The following is a 25,671-nucleotide window of genomic DNA, read 5'->3' on the forward strand; positions in this document are numbered from 1 at the left end:
CGGTCGCCGGGTCGGGTCCAGCCGCCGCTGTCGTGAGCGCATTCAACAGCTGGAGGCAAACTTGCTGCGGGGCGGGCCGCCCGAGGTGCACAGCGCCCCCCAGCGCCCTCCCGGGAACGCCCGCACCCCCTGGCTCCGTCTCCCCGGGTGGACCCGCGCACACACCTGCTGACCCCGGCCCCAGCCGCCTGCGTCCTGCGCTCAACCGCGGGCAAGCCAAGAGGAGTGGCTGCCGCGCTCCCATTTTTAAGGCGAGACAACTGAGGCTCCGCGAGGGGGGACACCTCCAAGGTCACACGGGGAGCCTGATAGCAGAGACCGCGCTGGACTCCAGATCTCTCTCCCCTGAGCCAGGGCTCTGGGCTGCTGCTCACTACCTTTCCCTGCGTATCGGGGGAGTAGCCCAGGGGCATGCTGGGCTCGGTGGCAGCCCAGGATGGTTCCTCCGGCCCTCGCCCCTTAGCGCCTCCCTGGCCAACGCACCCACGCGCACGCACCCCCTGCAAAGGGGTAAGAGGTAGGAGATGCAGAAAGAAGTTCTGGCACCTGGAGCCCGTACCCCTGCACTTGGGCACTTGGAGGGCACACACACCTCCTCCCTCCTGCCGGGGAGACAGGGCCTGTATCGCAGGTGCAGGAGGAAACAGGCCCGCCTTCTCTCCATTCCCGGGACCAGTAACCAACACGCTGAAGCCCGGCCTAGAGCAGGCCCTGTGCGTCTCAGTCACGTTGATGGGGCCCTGCACCGGCGCCTGTCAGGTGGTTAAGCCAGGGCTGCAGGAACTCCCCCGGGAGCATCCCACCCAGGCCAGGGACGGAGGAGAGTCCCTGGAAGGAGCCACTGCCTGAGCTGAGTCTTGGCTGGTGACTAGGAGCTGGTCAGATGAAGAAGGGTGTCCCAGGCTGCGGACACAGCGTCTGCAAAGGCACGGAGGCGTGAGACAGCGTGGTGTGTGTGTGCACAGGGGACTCCATGAAGGTGGTATTATTAGAGCAGAAAGAACATCTGTTCAGAAAGTCCTCCCTCCTGTCGTCTGAAAAAGGTGAGCGAGTCTAGGGTGGGGTTAGGAGGTCAGACAGTCCCCGGGACCCAGGAGTAGGCGACAGACTGAGGCGCTGCACCTCAGCCCTCCACAGTTGCACTCCAGGCTGCTCGCACACTCCTACCCACCCTTCAAGGCCCCTCGCTGCAGACCCAGACAAGTCAGTATGCTGTCTCTTCCCTCTACGCTGAGCCCTCCTAGAGGCGAAGGGCCTTATGGAACATAGTGGGTGTCCCCTTCGCAGGCCTGGGCGTGAAGCCGGGTCTCAGCCCAAAGTCCTGGCTGGAGGAACCGTCCCCCACCGCCCCGCCCACCTCAGGCGCTGACACAACGGCCCCTGCGCCCCCTGGCGGATCCAGCGCAACTGCAGCGAGCTCCCCAATTCACCCCGTGCCTGCGGCTCTCCCCTGTGCCAACCTTTCAGAGGTGGGCACTGGCGGAGGCCCTGGCTTCCGCCCAAGAAACTGAGCCACGTTCCCAAGAAATGCCAGGCAGCAGGCGGCAAAACGTTCTCTTCTGGTTCGGTTTGCATGACTTTCCCAGTCAGCTGCCAAAGGGCACGTCCCGCCCCTCCCTGAGCCTCTGTGCTCTTTGTTGAAAGCAGCCCTGTTGCCAGCACAGTGCTGGGCTCACCGCATGGGCCTGCTTCCCCTGGGGCCCTCCAGGTCTAGCTGAATTAGCTCTGAGCTGCTTTTGAGCTCCAAAACTTTCTAAGATTCTCCCTTCGGAGACTTTTTCCTCACCAGGTGGACAAACTGGCGAGACTTCTGAACTCTTAACTTAGCGCCACCAGATAGAAGATGGGGTTGGCCTGGCTCACCGAGGGTCATGGTGGACCACACTATCCGGACACCCAACTGCGCTTTCTCTAGACCAGGGGTGGGCAAACTTTTTGACTCGAGGGCCACAATGGGCTCTTAAACTGGACCGGAGGGCCGGAACAAAAGCATGGATGGAGTGTTTGTGTGAACTAATATAAATTCAAAGTAAACATCATTACATAAAAGGGTACGGTCTTTTTTTTTTTTTTTTAGTTTTATTCATTTCAAACGGGCCGTAGTTTGCCCACGGCTGCTCTAGACCCATGGTCAGCAAACTGCGGCTCGAGAGCGCTGTGAGCGGAACTTCCTGAGATGGTGGAAATCTTACCTATCCGTCCGGTCCAATACAAGAGGCGATAACCATATGTGGCGATGGAGCGCTTGAAATTGTGACTCTTGGGATTGAGGAACTAAATTATTTTTATTAATTTTGATTTAAATAGCCATATGTGGCTGGTGGCAGCCATGTTGTATAGTGCAGGCCCAGAAAGACAGCAGCCTCCTCAAAATAAAACCCAGAACACACACACACACACACACACACCAGGAGACCCTGAGCACCCTGACAGGCCTGGGGTGGGGGCGTGAGGAGACTGCTCGGAATCTCTACGAGGACAGGCAAGTTGAGACAAACGTGGGCAGCAACGTGTCCATCCCCCTAGTCACCGTCCGAGGGTAGTCCTTGCTGTCTTTCACCTGGACACCTGCAAAACCCCCTTAATCACCCCCCTATTAAAAGCCTCCATTAACCCTGACCGATGTGGCTCAGTTGGTTGGAGCATCGTCCTGTGCACTGTCGGGTCCCAGGTTCGATTCCCGGTCGGGGCACATACCCACGTTGCACATTCAATGCCCCATCAGGTTCAATCCCTGATCAACGTGAATACCAGAAGCAACCGGACGATGTTTCTCTCTCTAAAATCAATGTTTTTAAAGCCTCCATTAGCTCCCCAGGGCCCGGAGCCAGAGCCATGTCAGAGCCCAGGGATGCAGCATGTTTTATGACGTCAGATGTTGCACAGCAGCTGCCTAGCTGCTCCCTCTGCAGACAGTCATGATCCATTAGTGATGCCTGCCTAGGGTGCAGGCAGAGGGATGGTGTACCCTCTCTGCTGGGACTAAAACCCAAAGTCCTTCACTTGCCCAGACAAGGCCCTTTACAGCCAAGCCCTTGCTTACCTCTCCAGCACCATCTCCTCTCGCCCCGAACATGCTCTGGGGCCCAGCGGCAGCATTACCTGCCCTTTCCAGAACATGCCATGAGTCTCTCATCCCATCATCTCAACACCTGTGTGTGCCTTCAGCCTGGAAGCCTTTCCTCCTTCCCCAACTATCTACTTCCAGTCCATTATCAGGTACTGCTCAAAGGCCACCTCCTCCGTGAAGCCTCCGCTGACCACCCCTAAGCTAAACTGGCCCAGTTGCTTCATCCACTGGCTCCCAGGCCATCTGTGCAGGCCTTCATGACAGCATGCATCACATCGTAGTATTATTCATGCATCACATCATATTTTTATTCATTAATCACATCGTATTATTATTCATGCATCACATCGTAGTATTATTCATGCATCACATCATATTATTATTCATGCATCACATCGTATTCATTCTCACTCTCCACCCCTCCCTCATTCCTCACTCTATCACTGCCATGACAGTAGCCACCGTGACTCAGGGGCACACGGGGCCAGGCACTGTGCAGGGCCCTTTCATACGTTATTCTCATTAATATGTCACCAAAGTGGACCTCAGGGACAGGGGGTTGTTCTGGACACCCAGCATCTTCCCCCTTTCCACCAACACCCCAATTTCCTCCCTCCCCCCTGCCATGGACAGCCTTGGGGAATGTGAACCAAGGTGCCTCCCCCTGCCTCCAGCTGGGCTAGTTGAGTCACAGGGGGAGGGTTGATACATGGACAGGAAAAACAGCTGAAGCAGAACCATCCCAGAAGCCTCAGTGCCAAGACAGGCCGGTGTTTCCAGCTGCCTGCACCCCTGTCCTGAGCCCCAGGCCCCCACCTGTGCTGGGATCTCCCCGCTCCAGAGCTGCCTCTAATACCCCTCTCATAAGTGACCTTTTAACCCGAGGTGATCAGACGGGGCCACATCCAGATGACCCCGCTGCCCCGGCCGCATCGCCACGAGAACTTTTTCCAGATCTTCCTTTCGGCGGAGCGTAGAGAACAGAGCGGCCACAGTGAGAGAAACACGTAAACGCGTCATGCTTCATGCACTGTTTAAAGTGAATAACGAGATCTACCCTTTGTACTTGGGTGAATTATTTTTCACTGGGTCTACATGGCACTTGGCATTGATGCTAAAAAAAATTAGGTTAAGCGACACACACAGGAGCGGGCATGGGTGTCACATTCCTGTTTTGGATCCAGACCAAAAAGGAGGTTTTGTGCTGCGTCCAAAGCTGGGGCTGGCGCCCAGACCACTCTGCGTAGGCCTTAATGACAGCATGCATCACATCGAGGACTACAATCACTGGGGACAGGAACCAGTGGGGAGACACGGAACCCAGACGGGGGGGGAAAAAGCAGACTCCCCCCTAACTCCTCTGCCTCTTGCCTGCCATACCCCAGCGGTCGCCAACCGGTGGTCCGCGGAGGACCCCTGGCGGTCCGTGAGGTCCGAAAGGTTGGCGACCGCTGCCATTTACCATCCCGAATGCAATATGAAGACCCGGAGACGGAGCTGCCTTCTCAGGCAGGTGGTCCTTTATCTAGGGGAGTTTTGTCTTGCTGGGCACTGGGGCAGGTCAGGGATGCAAGGTCAAAGGTATAACTAACTCCCAGGCCTCGTAAGGATGAGAGGATTTGGAGCTGGGGGTTGAGAATGGGAGGCAGGAAAGGAGGCCACAGGCCAGGAGGAAGGGGAGGGGGGAAGCCCCCAGAGGCCTGGTTGTACAGGGGTTTCTGAGTTGTTTTTCTGTGGAGTGTGCACTATAAGCCCCTCCCCTACAGCTCCCTCCCATCTCCCTTCAGAAAAGTCGACATGTTTATCTTATTGGTCATCTGTTGCAGAACAACAAATTACCTCAAAACTCAGTGGCTTACATTTCTGGGATATAATGAACAACATAAACTGATGAATGAAAATAGATCCAGAGACATAGAAGCATCGAACAGACGGTCCAACCTCAGAGGGAAGGCAGGGGAAGGTGGGAGGCAGGGGCAGGGGTAAGAGAGCAACCAAAGGGCTTGTATATATGTGTATAAGCATAACAAATGGACACAGACAGTAGGGGGGTGAGGGCCTGTGTTGGGGGGCAGGAGGGGGTGGGGAGAGGTCAATGAGGGGAAAAGGAGACATATGTAATACTTTCGACAATAAAGAATTTAAAAAATAAATAAAGAAACATTAATTTAAAAAATTCAGTGGCTTAGCCCTGGTGCTTGGTGGTTAGAGCGTCTGCCTGAGACCCAAAGGGTCTCAGGTTCTATTCCCGGTAAGGACACATACCTGGGTTGCAGGTTTGATCCCTGGCTCCTGTCATGGCATGTGTAAGAGGCAACCAATCGATGTGTCTCTCTCATATCTCTCTCTCTCTCTCTCTCTCTCTCTCTCTCTCTCTCTCTCTCTCTCTTCCCTTCCCCCTCCCTCCTTCCCTTACACTCTCTCTAAAAATCAATGGAAAAAATATCCTCAGGTGAGGATTAACAACAACAAAAAAACCTCAGTGGTTTATATCAGCAAAAGGTATCATTCTTTCACAGTTCCTGTGGTCGGGAATTTAGCAGTGGGCAATTCTGGCTCAAAATCTCCCATGAGATTGAGTCAAGGTGTTTGGCTGAGGCTCCACTCATCTGAAGGCTCGACTGGGGCTGGAGGATCTGCTTCCACGATGGTTCATGCATGTGGCTGGCAAGGTGGTGCTGGCTGTTGACAGGAGGCCTCAGTCCCCTGTCCATGGACCTCTCAACACGAGTGTCCTCACAGCGTGGCAGCTGCTGGCCCCAAAGCGGGAACAAGGAGGAAGCCACAATGGTGGTTGCTTGTTTAACCTTCACCCGAGGATGTGTTTTTATTGATTTCAGAGAGAGAGGAAGGGAAAGAGAGAGAGAGAAACATTAATGGGAGAGAAAAGCATTGATTGTTGAGAGGTGAGGTTGGCCAGCCTGTCTCCCCAACAGACCCAGCAGAGCAGGCCTGAGAATTCCCTGTGCAGGGAAGGAATGGGAGTCCCCGTGGATACTCCTGGTGCCTCCACTAGAATATGAGCAATTCTCACATCTGACCCAGTCTGTGCCTAGGTGCCCAGCCCCTCACCAGTCTCTGGGGGAGGCGGGGTGGTACTTGGAGAGGGCTCTCATGAGCTGCCTCACCCAGGGGTGCAAGGGTCTGATTGAGACCCTGAGAGGCCTGCCCACATGGTGGGGTCAGGCGTGCGCAGCTCTGTGACAGACCACCTTCCCCAGCCTTCCCAGCCAGGAGTCTCCAGGATGAGCTGGAGGGGGTGGGGGGAGTCAGGCTCTCTGTATCTGCCTGACTTATGCTGCCCACTAGCCAGAGCCCACTGAGCCCTGAGCCCTGCACTTGGGGGGGTTGGGTGCCATTTGGATCTAAGCACCCTAATGTGGGGCAGTCCAGGGATCCTGCTGGAGCCTCAGGCATGAGCCCTGCGCCACAGCAGGGGGTGGCGAGAGTCTCAGCTGGCTCAGCGGCCACGAGGTCAACCAGCAGCCCGTGTTATTAAACCATCTATCTGGCTCTGGCCGAGGGAAGCTGGGGGCGGGGGCAGGCTCACTCCACTGCCTGGGTCCGGAACTGGGGCAGCTGGAGGCCCGGGGGAGCGGGAGGTCGCTGGCCTGGTGGCCGGGCTTGTCACCGCTGACCTGCTGCTGGCTCCCCGGGTCCGGATGCTGCGGGGACTGAGAGGCGCCGCTGGCCGCTGCCTTGTGCGCTTTCTTTGCGCAGGGTTCCCTGGCTCCGACTCCAGGGGTTCCGCCGCTAGCTCGTACAGCGACATCTGGAGTTCGCAACCCGGCCTCCTTCCACCCAGATCATAACAGCAGCTCGAAATGGGGGCGCTGACTCCCTCAGCTCAATGCAGGCGTTCCCATGAGTTAAATCCTCGGTGAACAGTGACAATCTTACAAGGGACTTCGTGGTATTATTCCCATTTTACTGACGAGGCTCAGAGATGCTAAGCAATTCGACCAAGAGGAAGAGGCGAGGCCACAATTCACCAGGTTTTCCCCGCGGACAGAGATGCTATGGCTGCAGGATTCCTGGGGATTTGAGGTTGGCCGTCCCAGGCTCAGCCCTCAAATAGCTTGTCATTCCAGAACCTTCCCTTTATACCTCGTGTTCTCTCAGTCTAGAAACCGAGTGTCCGCAGGTCCCCGGGGGCGGGTGAGTAGCGGTGGTTCCCAAGGCTCCGTGGGGAATGACAGGCGTGTGGCTGCTCCCAAGTTACTCGGGCCCAAAACCCAGCTGCCACCTTGATGCCACCCGGGCTCCCTGCGAAGATGATCCATCAACTCCTATCAGCTCTGGTCCAAAGTGTACCCTAGCCCAGCCCCTTGCCCTCGCCGTCACTGCCACCGCGAGGGCAGGGTCTGTCCTGTCTCTGCTCAGAAACTGGCATGTGGTGGGCACTCCAAAAATATTTGTGGAATAAAATGATCAAGTTTGTGCCTGAGTAAAGGGAGGGAGGGAGGGGGGAGAGAGGGAAAAAGGGGGAAGGAAGGAGGGTTACCAGGTGAGGAAAGAAAATGTATGGGAGAACAGAAAGGCAAATTCTGCCCTGGGGGCCAGGGCGCTGGGCAAAAGGAACCTCACACAGAAGGGATGTTCTAGCCACCTGCCAGGCTGACAGGTAGGGAGGGGCAGGCAGGCAGGGTGCCTGGAAGGAACAGGCACAAAAGGGCCAGGACAGCAGGGGCAACTGAGACCCAGGAAGGCAGCCCGGGCCTTGCCCCGGCCCTCCTCTGGCTCAGCAAGGCCCCTCCCCGCTGGGCTCAGGTGCCCCTTCACACCCGCTCGGGCGGGGTGGCTGCACGCCCGCAGCCCAGGCCCCGCACCCCCTCCCCGCCCGCGGTGCCTCTCTCTTCCTGGCCCACAGCCCAGACCTGAGATAAAAGAGCAACTTCTGCCCTTTCCCACTCAAATCCTTCTGATCTGCCTGTGGTTTCTCTGAACCGCCCCTTACATCTCCTGCTCCCCCACCCCCCTCATGCCTGGAGCCCTCCTGTCTCATAGCCCCATCATTTCATTCCCCAGTCAGGCACTAGCAAACCTGGGCATCCCAGGCACCCAGCTACACCTTGATTTCGCTGGTTCTGGCCAGGTCAGCGTTGGGGTTCCCCCCCCCACACACACACACACTTCTGAGAAGGGAATTTTCTGCCAGAGGCCAAGTTCCACAAGTTCCATTTCTTCCTCCCTGATGCCTTCCCCAGAGCAGAGCAGAGCTGAGGCGCAGCTGCAAACTCAGCTCCCAGCACCAAGAGGAGGAGCCAGAACATGGCAGGGGGGGGGGGGGAGAACAAGGCAGGCACCACAGCCCCGAAGGCTGGAGTTCAGGCAGGGCCCGCACTCCCTGAAGAACATAGCAGTCTCCCTCACCATTCACAGGTGGCTGCCCTGGGCCAGGTTACACTATACAAACGCCAGGGAACCCTCACAACAACTTGAGAAGAAGGTACCAGTCAGCACTTGTGGTTGCAAGTGACAGATACCCAACTGGAGCCCAGTGTGAACTGGCTCACACTCAAAAGAGGATATATTGGCTCCCATGCAGGGCAGGAGGGGGAGGGCCTGCCTGAGGAAGATGGGAAGGAGGGGGAGGCCATCCCCCAGCATTATCTACCCCCCCCACTCTCTCTCTCTTTCTTTCTCTCTCTCTCTCCAGGGGCACCCACAGACCCAGGCCTACAGCCTTGCAGATTCATGCCTGGGAAGAGCTTAGGGCAGGTGAATGCCCAGCGGGGTCACATACCCCTCCTTGTTGCTGGAAGACAGCCTGGGAGCTGCGGATGGGGCGACCCTGGCAGACAAAAGCAATCGCAGGAGTGCAGGTTGTATTCTTTGGGTTCCTTTGTTTTGTTAATAAACATCTTCCTTTGGAATAATTTTAGATTTATTTTTAAAAATGCAAAGTTAGCACAGAGAGTTGCTGTATACCCTGTACCCAGCTTCCCCTGACATTAACATCTTATGTAATCATGGAACATCCATCAGAACCAAGAAATTAGCTCTGGTCCGTTCCCATCAACAACGCCGGACTCTATCCGCATCCACCTGTGTTTCCACTGATGCTCATGTTCGGTACCCGGGACCCCCCGAGGACACCACCTCGCATTTAGGCATCGTGTCTCCTCGTCTCCTCTGGTCTATAACAGCTTCTCATTCTTGCTTTGCTTTTCGTGACCTTAACAGTTTTGACGGCCAATGATCAGGTATTTTGCATCATGTCCCTCGTTTGGGCTTTATCTGATGTTTTCCCAGGATTGGTCTGGGTCACGGGGAGGGAGAAGAGCTCGGAGGTCCGGTGCCCTTGTCATTGCTGCAGATCAGGGGGTACAGGACATCCACGTGACCTGTGATGTTAATCTTCATCACTTGCTTAAGATAGGGTCTTTCCCCACTTAACAGATTAGGAAACTGAGGCTCGGGGAGGCTACGCTGCTGTGGTAGAGTGATTTGTGGCACAGAATATGAACCAGGCCTTTCTGACTCCCCATTACCCCACAGTTCTTTGGAGTTTTAGGCAGGAAAACTGAGGTATGAGCTCACTCTAGGAATGGGAAAGTGAGAAAGACTGCACCATGAAACCTACATGAGGTTTCCAACAAGAGGACTGAGCCCAAGACTTCTACTGGGGCGGGGGGTGGGGGTGGGGTGGGCAAGGCCCTGTCAGGATCGGAAGCCACCGTAGACTAACCAGGAGGGAGAGGGAAAGAAGACAGGCTGGCACAAGGAATCGGCGGGGTAGGAAGGATGAAGGAAGGAGGGAGTGACAAGCATGAGTGGGCCGGAACAATCCAGGAAGGCTCCCTGGAAGAGAAGGCTACCATTATAGGAACAGTCAGGAGGGCAGGGCAGGGGTAAGGTCCATCCAGGAGACAGGAGAGCAAAGTGTTTAAGACCATGAGCCTTGGAGCTGAACAAGACTGGGTTCAGTTCCTGATGAGGGGATCTTCAGCAAGTGTCTGCTTCCCAAGCTAATTTGGGGCTCCCTGGCCCCCAGGCTCTGCCTGCCCTGCTTGCCTGCCTGGTATCCTCATTCCTGCGCCATCTCTCAAACCTCCCCAGCCTGGCCCAGCTCCAGACTTGGTAGGAACCAGAGCAAGCTGATCATGTGAGACCCTCTTGTTCAAAAATTATTAACAATTTCAAGACAGCAATGCAGAGCATTAAACCCAGTGCGGGGTTTTCAAGGCGGGGCCCTGAGTGACGGCACAGCCCGGCGCCCATGAAGCCGACCCAGTCCCCAGCCCTCGGCGACCACCCTCGCCCTGCGCTCTGACTGCCACGTCTCCTTGACAATTCCCCAGCCATTAATCACGGCCGCCTGCTGCCGCTGCTCGGGGCGCTGTATCGAGCGACTGCTTGCTCTCACGTGGCTTTTCCTTGTCTCGCCCTGGGTAAAAGGGTGGATGAGATGAACTCCAAGGCGCTTCCAACAGTGACACTGATGTCCTTTAATTTTGTGACTCTCATATTTTTTTGGCCGGGAAGCTGCTGGGACCCCCCAACCCCCACCCCCCCCCCCACACACACACACACACACTGTGCCTCAGATGCTGAGCCAGGGCCAGGGCTTTCCTCGTGTGGGCTCAAACCCTGCCCTCCTGGGCGGTCCGGAGGTTTTAGGTGAAATGAGAAGGATGGGGAGGACTTCACGCACTGACGATCTGCCAGTCTGAAGTGTGAAATTAATTGTGATTCTTGCAGTAATTGCTCCATCCTTAAGGTGCTGTGAGCGCCAGAGGCCATCGATCCAGCCAGGCAGCACCTCCCCATCCTGTGCTCTACTGCCTGTTCGTTCGTTAACTTTGCTTTTCCCCCCGTTTATTGTCCAGAGGCAGAATATTAGAATCCGCCCGCCTGCGCGCGCCTCTTATCGCTGCCGTGAGGGCGTGTGTGAGTTGCTCATCTCTCTGGGGCTCAATTTCTTCCTCTGAAAACCCGAGACTGAACGAGTTCTATGTCTTCTGATTGCTGCTGCTGCTTGAAAATGCGAGGGGTGCGGAAAACAAAAGCAAGCACACGTCACCGTTTTATGCTGCGCGCAGCTCCAGGGGCCGGGAGTCCTGGCAGCGCTCGGTGGGCAGTTCTCGCTGGGGGCTCTCGTGCAGGTGGGGCCTGGTGCCAAGGGGGCTGCCATCCTCTGAGCACTTGGCTGGGCTGCGCTGGACATCAAGAAGGCTCATGCCCACGGCGGGCACCGGGTGCCCACTGGAGGTTGGCGGCTCTGTGGCAGGCAAGCCCCCTCCTGCAGGGCAGAAGCGGGGGAGTTGGGCCATTTACATGGCGGCTGGCTTCCCCCAGAATGTGTGTCTCAGGAGAAACGGGCAGAAATGACCCGGCCTTGCTAAACCCGGCCCGGAAATCCCACAACATCACTCTGCTCCTTCTCTCGGTGACCAGTGAGCCACTGATCCAGCCCAGATTAAAGGTGAAGGGATATAGATGCCGCCTCTTAACAGGAGCTGGAAACGTTGGGAGCCTGTTTTTCAGCTACCACAACACAGAGCAAGCACTTAGAATCGCGTCTGGCACAGCATAAGCCCTCAAACGTGTTTGCTGTTGCGTGATGGCCCCCGACAAAAGAAATGGCTCGACAACGCAAAGTGATTTGTGGAAACGTTAAAGCAGTGGTTTTCAGCCTTCCTAATGCCGCGACCCTTTAATACAGTTTCCTCATCTTGTGGTGACCCCCAACCATAAAATTATTTTCGTTGCTACTTCATCACTGTAATTTTGCTACTGTTATGAATCGTCATGGAAATATCTGATATGCAGGATGTATTTTCATTGTTACAAATTGAACATAATTAAAGCATAGTGATGAAACACAAAAACAATATGTAATTATGTATGTGTTTTCCGATGGTCTTAGGCGACCCCTGTGAAAGGGTTGTTCGACCCCCAAAGGGGTCGCGACCCACAGGTTGAGAACCGCTGTGTTAAAGTAAGGATGACGATGTGAACAAAAATTCTATAATTCAGAATAAGGCACGACCATACATAGTGCCCAGGGCCGGAGATGCCTGTGGAAGGGGCTGGTTTGGACAGGTAGGGTTTTGCAGAAGCAAAGAAGAAAAGCAAAAATAGACGGTCCCACCCTAAATGCCGGGAGCGGAGTGGCGTCACCGCTGCGGCCAGCGTGGGGTCTCTCATGTCAGGTCATCCGGGGCTGGCGGGGAGCCTTTGAAGCCTCCACTTCTTTTCCCCCACGAAACAATCAAGGCGTCGCTCTGGGGAACCAATGGGGTGTTTCTAGAACAAGCACAGAATGAAGCTTTCCAACACAAAATTGATGACTTCCATCACCAAACGCAGAGAAGAGACCAAAACCACAGAGGTGTTGCTCCAGGTGGCCGGCCTCATAGAAGAACCAGGTGCAGACCACTCTATGGCCAGGACACGTAGGAAGCCAGCCACAGAGGGAGTGACGAGTCAGAGAAAAAGAAACCGGTTAAGCTCTTGGCAAAATTACTTTCCATCCAGTAACACCACTGGGGGAGGGGGGCCTGTGAAATCAACGGCCAATGATGCAGAAGATCAGTCATGACCCTACGTGCACGCTGGCTGCTATAACCCTTCACAGATGCACAAAACTGCTGGTGGGGAGGGCATCTCGGCCGCAGGCACGTGTACGAGAGGGTGTGGCAGGCAAGCCCCCTTCCTTCTCTCAGCTGAGCCCTGGCTGCACTCAATGAGGCCATGTGTCCTGCTCTCAGCCAATCTTGAGAAACCTGTTCCTGATTTCCCAGCCTCCCTTGCAGCTGGGGGTAGCCATGTAACCCAATTCTGACCAATGGGATCCAAGCAGAGAGCGGCTGGTGGGTTTCTAAGAAAGCTTTTGTTTTGTCTCTTCTTTTAAACGTCAGACATGACTAGTGGGGCCTCACCTTCCCCCTCCTCCCCCGCCCCCAGGAATGCTGGCGCCAGTGGTGGCCGCCCTCTTGTCCCCCCTCCAGGCTTCATGGCGCACCCCAGGTGGCAGGCACATACCTGCTCCCCTGCTCCCAAACCGCCAGGCTCTCCTCCCCATGTTCACGCCAGCCATCGACGACCTTGCTTCCCGAGTCGCTGAGGAAACAGAACTAATGAGAAAAAGTTCCACCGATGCCCACGTTCCTCTAAGGTCAGACTCCAGGTGCCCTAGACTCCGCCCCCTCTCCTCCTCCAGCATCTCCCCTCTTTCTCCTGCATCCTCATTTCATCTTTCCCTCTCCAGGATCGCTCACAGCACCCCACACATCCTGCTCTCTCCCCCTCTTTAAAATCTATGCACTTCACAGCCCCTTTCTCTCCTTTCCTTCCTAGAAAGAAAAATACCCAAAGACCCAGCTCTATTTGCTCACCCCAATTCCTCCCCAGCGGGTCCCTCTAGGCCAGTGGTCGGCAAACTCATTAGTCAACAGAGCCAAATATCAACAGTGCAACGATTGAAATTTCTTTTGAGGGCCAAATTTTTTAAACTTAAACTATATAGGTAGGTACATTGTTATTAACTTCATTAGGGTACTCCTAAGGCTTAGGAAGAGCCACACTCAAGGGGCCAAAGAGCCGCAGTTTGCTGGCCACAGCTCTAGGCCAGTGGTTAGAATCACCTGGGAATCTTTTTAAAATCCTGATTTCTGGGCCTCATCCTCCGGAAATTCTGTTTCTTTGTTATGGGGAGGGGCCACAACATTAGTAACAAAGAAACAGAATTTCCGGAGGGTGAGGCCCAGAAATCAGGATTTTAAAAAGATTCCCAGGTGATTCTAATGTGCAGCCAAGGTTGAGAACCACTGCTCTAGGCGGTCTTTGTTCGTCCCCCTCCCCCCTCCCACTCCTGCCAAGGTCACCAGGCTCTCGCCTCACCTCGGACTTGGCCCGCCAGCCACATTAGACACAGCGGGCCACTCGCTTCTCCCAAAGCCCTCACCTCCCACCTTATTGTAAGCTCTGCAAGGAACCAGGTGTTTGTTTTCTTATTCACTGTTGGTGGGGGGGAGGGTCAACACTAGTCACTGAATTCATGAAGAAGACCACTAGTTGTCCCCCAATAGCCACTCTCCCCTCTACAGATACAGAAGTTTTACTTAATACATAGATGCCCAAATAAAGACTACACTTCCCAACTTACCATGCAGATAGTGTGGCCATGTGACTGGGCTCTGGCCAATGAAATGAGAGCAGAGACAAGTCCTGCAATTTCCTATTCCTGCCCTCAAAAGGAAAAGTGCATACAGTGGGGCCTTGACTTACGAGTTTAATTCGTTCCGTGACGGAGCTCGTAACTCAAATTACTCGTATGTCAAATCAAAAAGTGAACGAGTGAGACACGTGATGCTGGGCTGATGTTGTGGCGTTCACTGTGACGTTCGCTGCGCCAACCATCGGTGGGGTATCTGAAGCTGGCTCGTAACCCGAATTTTAGCTCGCAACTCAAAGCAAAAAATCGGCCTAGAGACGGCTCGTATCTCGAAAAACTCGTTAGTCGGGACACTCGTAAGTCAAGGCCCCACTGTACCTCTCCTTTGTTTTCCCTCCCTTTCCACAGGCTTGGATGGAAATGCAATGGCAGGAGCTGGAGCCGCCATCTTAACCCAGACGGTAGAGCCACCTGTGGGTTAAGGTAATAAAATAAAAAGCTGAAACCGTTCGGCCCTGATCACATTATACTCAGGAGAACGAGAGCGCACGTGAGAGGAGTAAACTTCTATCTCATGTATAGTAAATCACTGTTATTTTGGCCCGGCCGGCGTGGCTCAGTGGTTAGGCATCGAACCAGGAGGTCATGGTTCAATTCCCGGTCTGGGCTGAGTTGTGGGCTCGATCCCCAGTGTGGGGCGTGCAGGAGGGAGCTGATCGATGATTATCACTCATCATTGATGTTTCTCTCTCTCCTTCTCCCTTCCTCTCTGAAAGCAATAAAAATATTTTTTTAAAAATCAATCACTGTTATTTTGTCTTGTAGCAGACAGACCTATACACGCAGGAACGCACCTTTATTAAAGCATTTGTAGCTGGATTTTTTCCTTTTTTCTGTCACTACAATGTATTGGGGTCCTGTTCATCCCACAGCGTGGCTGCTGCAGGGAGGACACGTGTGTTAAGTTGATGACGACTTGGTGAGCCAGGGACACTGAGGTCAGGCCTGACTCTCAGGCACCATGTGGACGCGAGGCAGGGGGCCGCTCCTGCTATGAGGGCGAAGCCACTTACTCGGAATGCCAGCACTCAGCGCTATTCACAGAGAGCAGCTGGTGGGCAACAATGTGCCTCCCCATCTTCATTCAGTACCCAGAGAAATTGAGAAAATTAGTGCAATCAAACCAAGGCCACTGAGTGGGCATCTTTGGAGCCAGCTGTCAGGAGAGATGGGCCGAACAAATACTAGTATCTGCCTTTCCAACCTGAGCAACCCTCGCTATCGGATGAAGGTGCACATCCAATTGTTTTAAATAAGGGACAAGATTAAAAGTCCCCCCGCCCCCCCCAGCCGGCATGGCTCGGTGGTTGAGCATCGACCTATGAGCCAGGAGGTCACAGTTTGATTCCTGTTCAGGGCACATGCTGGGGTTGCAGGCTCGGTCCCCCAGTTGGGGGACGTGCAGGAGGCAGCGTCTCAATGATCCTTTCTCATCACTGATGTTTTTACCTCTCTCTCCCTCTCCCTTCCTCTCTGAAGTCAATAAACATATATTTTTTAACAGTCTCTATAACACAAGAACACCAGCGAAAGCCATTTCTTTGGTTTTAGGAAACATGACTCGGCTATGCAGGCAGCACCTGGCATGATCTGATTCTGTCGCCTTGGAGTTAAATTACAATTTTCACAGCTGATGAAAAAATACCGGGGTTTCCTAGGACCAAACTGTGGGCCACATTTCTTGATCCCCAAGAGCCTGACTCTGCCCCAGCCCTTGATGATTTTCTCCACTGCTCAGGGCGGGAAATCGATGACACAGCAACGAGCATATTAAAGCCACAGCCACCAGCCGCGGCCGCCAAGAAGGAACCCTAATCCTCTCCCCTGTGAAATGCGACCACATGAATGAATTTCAGGCGGCACGTGGCCGTGTGTCCCGGTGACTCCGGCTCCCCGGCGCGCTGCGCATGGCGCCCTCTCTTCTGATGGGCGCTAGAAAGAGGCTTCCGGGAGAAATCACTTCCCTGTCACCTCGGACCGTGTCCAATCCTCACAGCCCAGAACCAGGCACTTGTCCCCGTCTCCGACAACCTGTGGCTGAGTGATGGGTCGTCTGGTTTGGTGAAATCACCAGTAAAAGAAAAGCAGCTGCTACTTGGGAACCGTGAGCGCTGGTCAAGCTGGCTTGTCACCGGCCAGATGGGGCCCCGGCCCATTCATCCACTCGGACAGCAGTGGTTACGGGCCTGCTGTGGCCAGGAACACAGAGGCCTGGGGGATCGATGCCGAACGTTAGAAAATGAAAATAAGCCCTAGCCGGTTTGGCTCAGTGGATAGAGCATCAGCCTGCGGACTGAAGGGTCCCGGGTTTGATTCCGGTCAACGGCACATGCCCTGGTTTCGGGCTCGGTCCCCAGTAGGGGGCGTGCAGGAGGCCGCCGACCAATGATTGTCTCATCATCATTGATGTTTCTGTCTCTCTCTCCCTCTCCCTTCCTCTCTGAAATCAATACTAATAATTTTTTAAAAAGAAAATGAAAGGGAGAGGATTACAAAAAAAATAACAATCTCTCACTCAAATGCAGCCTTTTTATTGATGTAAAATACACATACCAAAATTTGCCATTTTTAAGTGTACAGCTCAGTGGCTTAGGCACATTCACACTGTTGTGTAACCATCACCACCATCCACCTCCAGAACTTTTCCATCTTCGGGAACTGAAACTCTGTCCCCATTAACCACTAACTCCCCATCCCCCCTCTCCCAACCCCTGGGACCCTCTAATCTACTTTCCTGTCTCTATGAATCTGACTGTTCCAGGCACCTCAGGTAAGTGGGATCACACGGGATTTGTCATTTTGTGTCTGGCTTCTTTCACTTAGCATGATGTCTTCAAGATTCATTCATGTGGTAACATGTATCAGAATGTGTTCCTTTTCGAAGGCTGTTTAATGATCCCTTATTTGCATCTGTTCTGTGTGTTTTGTATTTTGTTTGTCCAGTCACCTGTTGATGGACATTTGTGTTGTTGCCCCCTGTTGGCTGTTGTGAGTAATGCTGCTTCCCGGGTACAGATGCTTTGAATCTCCGCTTTCAGGGTACTTTGCAACTCCTTTGGGCCTATGCCTGCGGGTGGAATTGCTGGATCATATGGAAACTCTACATCTAACCTTCTGAGGGACTGCCATACTGTTTTCCACAGCTGCTGCACCATCTTACATGCTATCATTAATTTTAAACGTATTTTATTTAGATGTTTTAAATCGTGACAAATCTTTTCTTAATTTACCTAAGATTAGTGGTTCGCCTGGGCACCTTGTGCCATTACATAATCCAAGAGGTCACAGGTCGGGGCGAGGTTGCTCTGCGGGTTTCCGTTCCCAGGTTCCTGGATCAGAGGACTGAGATGCTAGGCAAGGGCGCGTGGCACCATGGGACAGGGCCTGTGAGTGCACTTCGGGCCACGGTGGTGGCTCGGGCTCAGGCAGCTCCGGCTTCCCCCGGCTGCCCCCAGGAAGGCTGGCTGCAGGGAAGGCCCCTGGGCGGGGCCGGGACTCCTGCTGAGCACAGGAATCAGGCTGTGGGGATGGAGAGGAAGAGGCAGAGATGGGACAGGTGAAGAGAGCAAGGCCTGGGGACCCGGGCATCCCAGGCACCCTCCCTAAACTGACTGCAGGCCACTCCATGTTTTAGAAAGGCTAAGAGAAAAACATTCATTCATTCATTCATTCATTCAACAAACATCCTCTGAGTACCGAGCCGCTGGGAACTGCTCTACCGTGGAGATACGCAGGCCCAGCCCTCCTGTGTGCCGCTGTTCTCCCCGACTCTAACCAGCCTGCTGAAGATCTCCCCCAAAAGCCCACTCCCACACAATAATAGCCACCGTTCACTCGGGCTCCAGCAGGGGCTGCCTGCATTCTAAGGACTACGCTGACTAACATTTAATCCTCACAACCACCCCCATTTTAGGAGGGAAGGTAACTACAGCTCAGAGAGGCTGAGCAGCCTCCCCAGGACCACACAGCTGGCAAGTGGAGAAGCGCACGCACGGCCCCCAAACCGCCTCTCTGCGTGCCAGAGCCTCTTCTGAAGACACTGCAGGTGACACAGGCAAGGGGCTAACACTGCACACCCACAGGATCCCATGTTTTCCGCAGTCCCTCTTGGCGGCTAGGATGCCATCACGGATTTCTCCTTCCCCTGCTGTCCCCGGGTGCTCCTTCCTTCCGCCCAGATCCCTGCAGCGCCCACCCCGGCCTCAGCCCTCTGCAGTGACAAATTCTTCCTCCCGCCCCCTCCTCCCTCCATAAAGCAGGGGCTGACACGCCCACCCCGCCATGGCCGCCTCCGCAGCAAGCCTGGCCCTCCAATGCGGGGCCCCCCTCCCAGAGAGCAGGCAGGACTGCTGAGAGCAAACATTTCTCCCCTTTGTCACATGGAGTAATAGACTGTTGAAAAATCACACACTCAGAGGATCACAGCTGAATCTTATAATCTGAGACTCTCCATCAAAGAACCTTCGAGCCATCGACTAATAGAATTCGGAGTCAGTGACTCGAGAATCCCAGAACGCTCCAAGCTCTCCATCAGCGGCCCAGGTGGGTGGGCCCACACAGGGCAGGCGGGGGGATGAGGGGTCGGGGAAGCCAGAGGACGGGGTGGGGTGGAGGAGGTAGGCTCAGCCTGTTGTCACGCTGGAGGAAGCAGTTGGCGGGCGAGGCCAGGCTCTATTACTGATGGTTTTTAATTATGTAAATCAGCCCAGGGCCTGCGCCTGGCACGGGCTTGGCATTCATCAGCTGGCAGCAGTATTAATCAATAAATAACCAGCTGGATGGGGCCTGGGCATGAGCACTCAGCCACCCCCAACCCCAGAAGGGGGTCCTCCCAAGCAGGCAGTGGGGGAGAAGGATTACAGGAGAGTTGCAGCTCACAACTGGTGCACTTGCACACCTGTGCCCACACATGCACACGCATGCACACACATGCACGTGCACACATGCATATATGCACATGCATGCAGCTGCGGCTTTGGACTCACTGTGCACATGCACAGGTGAGCGCACCTGTACATACAGACACTCCACCGCAGCAGCCGGTGCCGGCACACGTCTCCCCAGCAAGAGACCAGCACGTGCCCAGAAGCACAGCAGGAGGCAAGTCCCTCATTCCAGCCTCATGCTCGCCACCTCCCCGGTGGCACAGAGCTTTGCAGCTCATCACTCGCTTCACCTCCACAACCTCCCTTAGGGCTGGAGCCCTCATTTCACAGATGAGGAAACTGAGGCTCCGGGAAGGGACTTGCCCAGGGTGGCACCCCACCCGCTCAGTGGTTCAAAGAGGCTGCAGGCCCAAGAGAAGTGAGGAAGAGAAGTGGGGGTGGGGGGCCCGGGGAGTGCTGGGGCCCTGAAGCTACCGGCATGCCCCCTGACCCTGACCCTGACCCTGACCGCAGGGTCCTTGCTGACCTGGCAGAGAGCAGGGCAGGCTGGGCGGCCCATGGGTAGTCAGGCCTCCGGCCCAGGCCGTGCAGCTGGGAGCAGGGCCTCTCAGCCCTCCCAGGAGCTGTGATGCATTGCTCTCTCCCACCACCAGCGCGCACACTCCGGCTCCCCAGCACTCCCCCCATAAATCAGCCTCCTCCTCTCAGCCTCGGCTCTTCCTTGATCGCTTTCCAGCTCTGGGGTTGGGGTTTCTCACCACCCCTGGTGCCAGGAGGGGGCTGGCAGGGAGATTTGTAAAGTTAACGGGCAGGCTTCCCCGTCCCCTCTCTTCCTCCTCTCTGCCTCCAGCTCTTTGCCTGCCTCTCCTTCTCTCTGGTGGGATCACTACATTCTGATGAGGAATGAACGGAGCCATGAACGGATTCCCGAGACAGGGAGCGCGCGGTCTCTGTCTCATGGTCTGGCTGACGTGCAGCTGGGGTCAGCACTCAGCACCCTTCCCTCAGCCTCAGCCCTGTCCCCCGAGAGGCAGGAAGAGGCGTTGTAAGGTGCCCCCGTGGTCAGAGCCGACTCAGTGGGCCCTGGCGGAGGCCAGGAAAGGACCTTGAGAGTCAGGGGCCCCCAGGCTGTCAGCCTTTTAGGGCCACTGCCCTTGGAGCAGCTGCTGAACACTGTGGGCTTCTGCCAAGGCCAGGGGCACCCGGTGCTGGGATTCTGAAACAGTAGGAGCCGTGGTCAGTGCCTCGGCCTCCGGAGCCAGCCTCCCCAAGTCCCAATCCAGGCTCAGCCCCTTCGCAGCTGTGTGGCCCTCAGCACGCCGCTTCACCTCTCTGAACCTGTTTCCTCCTGCGCAGAGTGGAATGAGCGATCCTCCCTGCAGCCTGAGTGAATGGGTACATACTCCTTAGAAGTCACTGGTGAGCACAGTTAAGTGCCCTAAAAATTAGCAATTGTTGCCGTCATTAAAGGCGCTGGTGTGCAAACCACAATGTGCATCAAATCCCCTGCAGGGCTTTAAAACCCAGATGGCTGCCCGCCCCGCCACCGCCCCCCCCCCCCTCCAGTTCTCCTGCCTCAATAGGTCCGGGGAGGAGCCTAAAATTTGCGTTTCTAACCCAGTTACCTGCTGACACTGGGACTGCTTTTCTGGGGGCCACACTGTAAGACCCCAGGGAAGCCCAGGTCGGTGCTCACGCTCCAGCTTAACTCCCCTGCCCACTCAATAGGTTGGGAACTGAGGCCCAGAGAGATGAGCCTGTGCCCAAGGCCACCCACAAGGAGGGTGACCCAGGCCTGGGCAGGAAGGGGAGGGCACCCTCGCCACCTCTGCCCTCCCCACCCCAGGAGCAGAGAGGAGCAGAGGCGGAATTTGCCTTCCCAGCTGAAGGTAATCTTTTAATCTCTTTGGCTTTAATCTTGCAGCCCAGCATAAACCCAAATCCACACGGGAGGCGAGGGGGTGAGAGACACAGATCTGGTGTCCTGGGAGGCCAGTAATCTAGGCTTTAACCCTGCACTTCACCGCGGATCTCCCATCTCATCTCTGCCTGCCTCACCCCTGCTCCTGGGTGGCACTTCTAATAGGAGATGAGGAGGCAGAGAGCAGCCAGGTGGGGCGAGGTCCAGTGTATTAAAAAGACTGCTTTTTGCCCTGGCCTGTGTGGCAGTGTTAGAGCATCAGCCCACGCACTGAGGGGTTTGGGGTTTGATTCCCGGTCAAGGACATATATCTGGATTATAAGCCCGATGCCCACTCCCTGCCCCAGTTGATCTCTCTCTCTCTCTCTTACTCTCTCTCTTTCTCTCTCTGCCCCTCCCCCTCTTCCACTCTCTCTAAAAATCAATGAAAAATATATCCTCTTTTGAGGACAAACAAACAAAAGACTCTGCTTTGGGAGGCTAAGCTTTCTTAAACAAGACACGACAAAACAGTAACCACAGAAGGGGAAAATGATAAATTGGGTTTCATTAAAATTAAGAACTTACATTCAACAAACAAAAGACACCATGAAGAGAAAGAAACGCCAATCCACAGATGCAGAAAAGGTATTTCAGTGAACATATCTGACAAGGACTAGTATTCTAACATATGTAAAGAACACCTAGGAATCAATAAGAAAATACAAACAGCACAGTTCTTAAATAGGCAAAAGACATGAGCTCGCACTGTACGAGAGAGCGTGTCCCCATGGCCTTGTCACACGAAAGGACAGTCAGCATTAGCAGCTGTCGGAGTCGTGCAGACTGAAACCCCCGAAAGCACCATTCACCCCCACAGCATCGAACGTTAAGCCACTGATAATATCCAGTGACGGCAAGAGGAGGGTCCACTATCCACAGCTAGTGTTGGTGGTTCAAGCTGTTTGAAGAACAGTTTGCGGTTTCTCAGTTACACACGCACCTTTCCCGTGACCCGGCCATTCCCCGCCTCGGCTCTGCCCGAGAGAAGCAAAAGCATCTGTCTCCACGGAGACTGGCCGCGAGTGCTCACTGCGGCGCCACTCGTGACAGCTCTGTCCCGGAGACAACCCGAATGTCATCCACGGGCGAATGAGCAAACAATGGTGGCCTCTCCCCACGATGGGATTTCAAAAGAACCAACTGCTGAGACACGGGCCACAACCTGGGTGCCTCTCGCAGGCATGAGGCGAAGCTCACGGAGCCAACAGCGAGAGGCCGCGCTGTGACTGTTACATGGAGTGCAGGGACAGGCACAGCCGGGCCCAGTGACGAGGTCAGGAGAGTGGCTGCCTTTGTCGGGGAGAGTCAGTGGCTGGGAAGGGGTGTGGGCGAGCCCTCTCAGGGCCCCACAGATGTGGAGGGGGAGGGGCGTGGACTAGGTCCCTAGGCCTGGGTCACCTGGGGCGGGGCCTGCAGGAGAATCAGGAGGTTTTCCCAGACGGGCCACCATCTGCTGGTCACCCACATTCTCAAGACCCCAGCCCCCCCTCTCCTGCCCCCCAGGTGGTCCACTCAGACCTCCCAACTCAGTGCCGACTGCACATCACTGATGTCACCACGGTTCCGCCTGGAGCACACCTGCAGGCACAGGGCCCGTCCTCTCTCCCCCTGCCCCCCGGCTGGAACTGCTACAGGACAGACACTGAGAGGAAACAAACCCCAAATAGCAAGGCCCTGAGGCCTGAGCCTGGTGCTCACTGCTGGGCTCCATCCCCTCACCCATGCACCGAAAGGTCACCAAGCTGATTCCTGGTCAATTAGTCTCTCTCTCTCTCTCTCTCTCTCTCTCTCCCCCCCCTCTCTAAAAAAAAATCCCAATAAAAGCATACTTTTTAAAAATATATCCCGTCTCCCATTTACCTTAGTAACGAACACTTGTGTGACCATGTGTCCGGCCAAAAGATTTGATTTCCCAGCGTCCCTTGCAGCTAGGAGAGGCCAACAAGGGGCGAGCGTTAAGTTGTTAGGTGGGACAGAAGGGAACCTTCAGCTGGTCTGTCTCACACCCTCCCAGGAACACAGACGTGAGGATGGAGACCCAGCAGCCCTCTTGGGGCATGAGGTGACCTTGAGGATGGAAGGCCATGTGCTCTCACAGACAGAAGGAGCTTGGGTCCCCGATGACACCGCTGAGCCCCCTACCAGTCCTGGATGCCTACGTCCTGACATCGTGTGTGTGTGTGTGTGTGTGTGTGTGTGTGTGTGTGAGAGAGAGAGAGAGAGAGAGAGAGAGAGAGAGAGAGCTCAGTCTGTTTAATTCGCTGTTATCTCCAGCCTCTCATCAGCGATAGAAACACGCCCTAAGTCAGCGGTTCTCAACCTGTGGGTCGGGACCCCTTTGGCGGTCGAATGACCCTTTCACAAGGGTCGCCTAAGACCACCCTGCATATCAGATATTTACATTACGATTCATAACAGTAGCAACATTACAGTTATGAAGTAGCAATGAAAATAATTTTATGGTTGGGGGTCACAACATGAGAAACTGTATTTAAAGGGCCAGAAGGTTGAGAACCACTGCGATACACAAAAGCCTTGAGAGATGGTATTACTGTGCAACCCCCACCTTTGCATCCCCATTTTACAGATGCAGCCGCAGCCTCCCTGCCTCCCTGCCCCCGTCTCAGGTACCCAGATGCCCACAGGCCAGCATTCAGGCCCCAGCTCCCAGCCCCTGTGAGTCAGCCCAATGTCAATGGCTCTCCACGCGGATCTGCCGATTTTGGCTGGAGCTGCTGACACGGTGCTGTTGAGCCAGCAAAACGCAGTCCTGGAGAGCACGCCTGTTAGAGAGATAAAGGGGGAGCCAGATAATAGCTACAAAGAGCAAACAAGCAAACAAAACACATACTAGCCAGATAGCAGAAAAGTTTCCTTTAAACTTCCCCTCATCTGCCTTTGCCACATGAAACGGAGTCGCTGGCAAGAAGCTCCCCGGTGGGACTAAGGTCTGTGGTTCCCCTGAAAGAGGGGCCCCATTAAACCCACACCATGACCACCTACCTGGCTATCCTACAACGCATGGCACCGTGGCTGGAGCTCAACAAAGGCACCAGACAGCCTGGGTTCAGGCTGCTGCTCCATGAGCTGTCATCTCAGGGCAAGCGCCTCACCCTTTTTGCACCTTAGTTTCTCCATCTGTAAAATGGGCGCCCAGGGGGCCATGAGGAGCAGACTGGGCAGAGCTGGGAGCCGTGCCAGCCACTCAGGACGGGTGATGAGGATCAGGGGCCATTATGTTCTCGGCGTGAATGTCATTTCTTTACCGTGTGTTTGTGAGAGGAAACTGAGTTCACTCACCAGTTTCAGCACGTTTCCTCCGCTGACTTCACACTCACTGCCCTTATTATCATTAACCCCGCGTAGAGTCTCCTGGCGCCGGAAGGAGCCAGCCAGAGCCCTTCCTCTCACTTAGGTTGATGCAAGTCAAAATAAGTGGTGATTATAAGCGATTCATTTGTCAAGCACAAGGTCAAGAATCTCAACTCGTCCTTGTCACAAGCGGTGCCGGGAAGTGCCCTGCATCCCAAACTCTCTCCTCTCTGACACCTGCTGAGATTCCGCCCTGAGAGCCCGAGAACCCCCAGGGAAAGATGCAATTCAGACGCACAGCGCCTTGAAGTAAACGCAGGCATGCAGGTCAGCGGGGGAGTGAGTCATGGCAGGGACGAGGAGGGCGGCCTCACAGGAAAATACATGCTGGACCTTCTCGAGTGGTTGAGGAGCCTGCAGCTACTGAAGGCTGTGAATTCAGTCTCATCCACCTACACATGCACACACTCACACACACTCACTCACACACACACACTCACTCACACACACACACTCACTCACACACACACACCCTAATCGCTTTATCCCAGCTGTGGGGGCCTTAAGCTGCTATCTAGGCTAGCCCCACCCCTCCCCCAGCGGCACCAGCCACCTCGGTCCCAGCAGGGTGTTCCCAGAGGCTCTGAAAGGAAACCTGCAGAGCTGGGAGCTGCATGCAACAGAGCTAGCAGCTACCCTGGCTCACACGCTCGTGCACAGCGGGAGGCAACACACTAGACACAGACACACGCTGAGCTGTCCTCCCAGAGGCGTGACTAATTCAGAGAGGCCACACCAAACCGTCCCGCCCAGGACAAGGCCAAGGCTGTGCACTCCCAGAAACAAGGGAGACATGCAGGCCAGTCTCCCTGGAGTGCTGTCTGCCCCTGAACCCCATTCCTGCCCCCCCATTCCTGCCTGAGCTAGCGGGGCATCCCTCCCCACAGGCTCTCAGCTCCTCTCCTCCCTGGGAGCCCCAAGTCTTCTCTCCGGGAACCAAGCCCACCAGGGTTCCCTTTCATCCTTCACCCCCTTCCCCGTCCTCAGCCCTCCCCACCCTCCCCTCAGGAATCTTTTCACTCCCCCATGCTTCCTCCATGACCACCCTCCTAGCCCTGGGAACTGTGAGGACCCGGGAACAAGGACCTCATGCCATTTTTCCGTGGTCTCCCCAGCCCCTGTCCCAGGGGCTGCAGACAGTGGGTGCTGGGCCCCCAACCTCCACCCCTTGCCTGGGGCTCACTCCTCTGAAGCTGTC

The sequence above is a fragment of the Myotis lucifugus genome, unplaced genomic scaffold (assembly GCF_000147115.1).
Source record: "Myotis lucifugus unplaced genomic scaffold, Myoluc2.0 scaffold_413, whole genome shotgun sequence".
NCBI lineage: Eukaryota > Metazoa > Chordata > Mammalia > Chiroptera > Vespertilionidae > Myotis > Myotis lucifugus.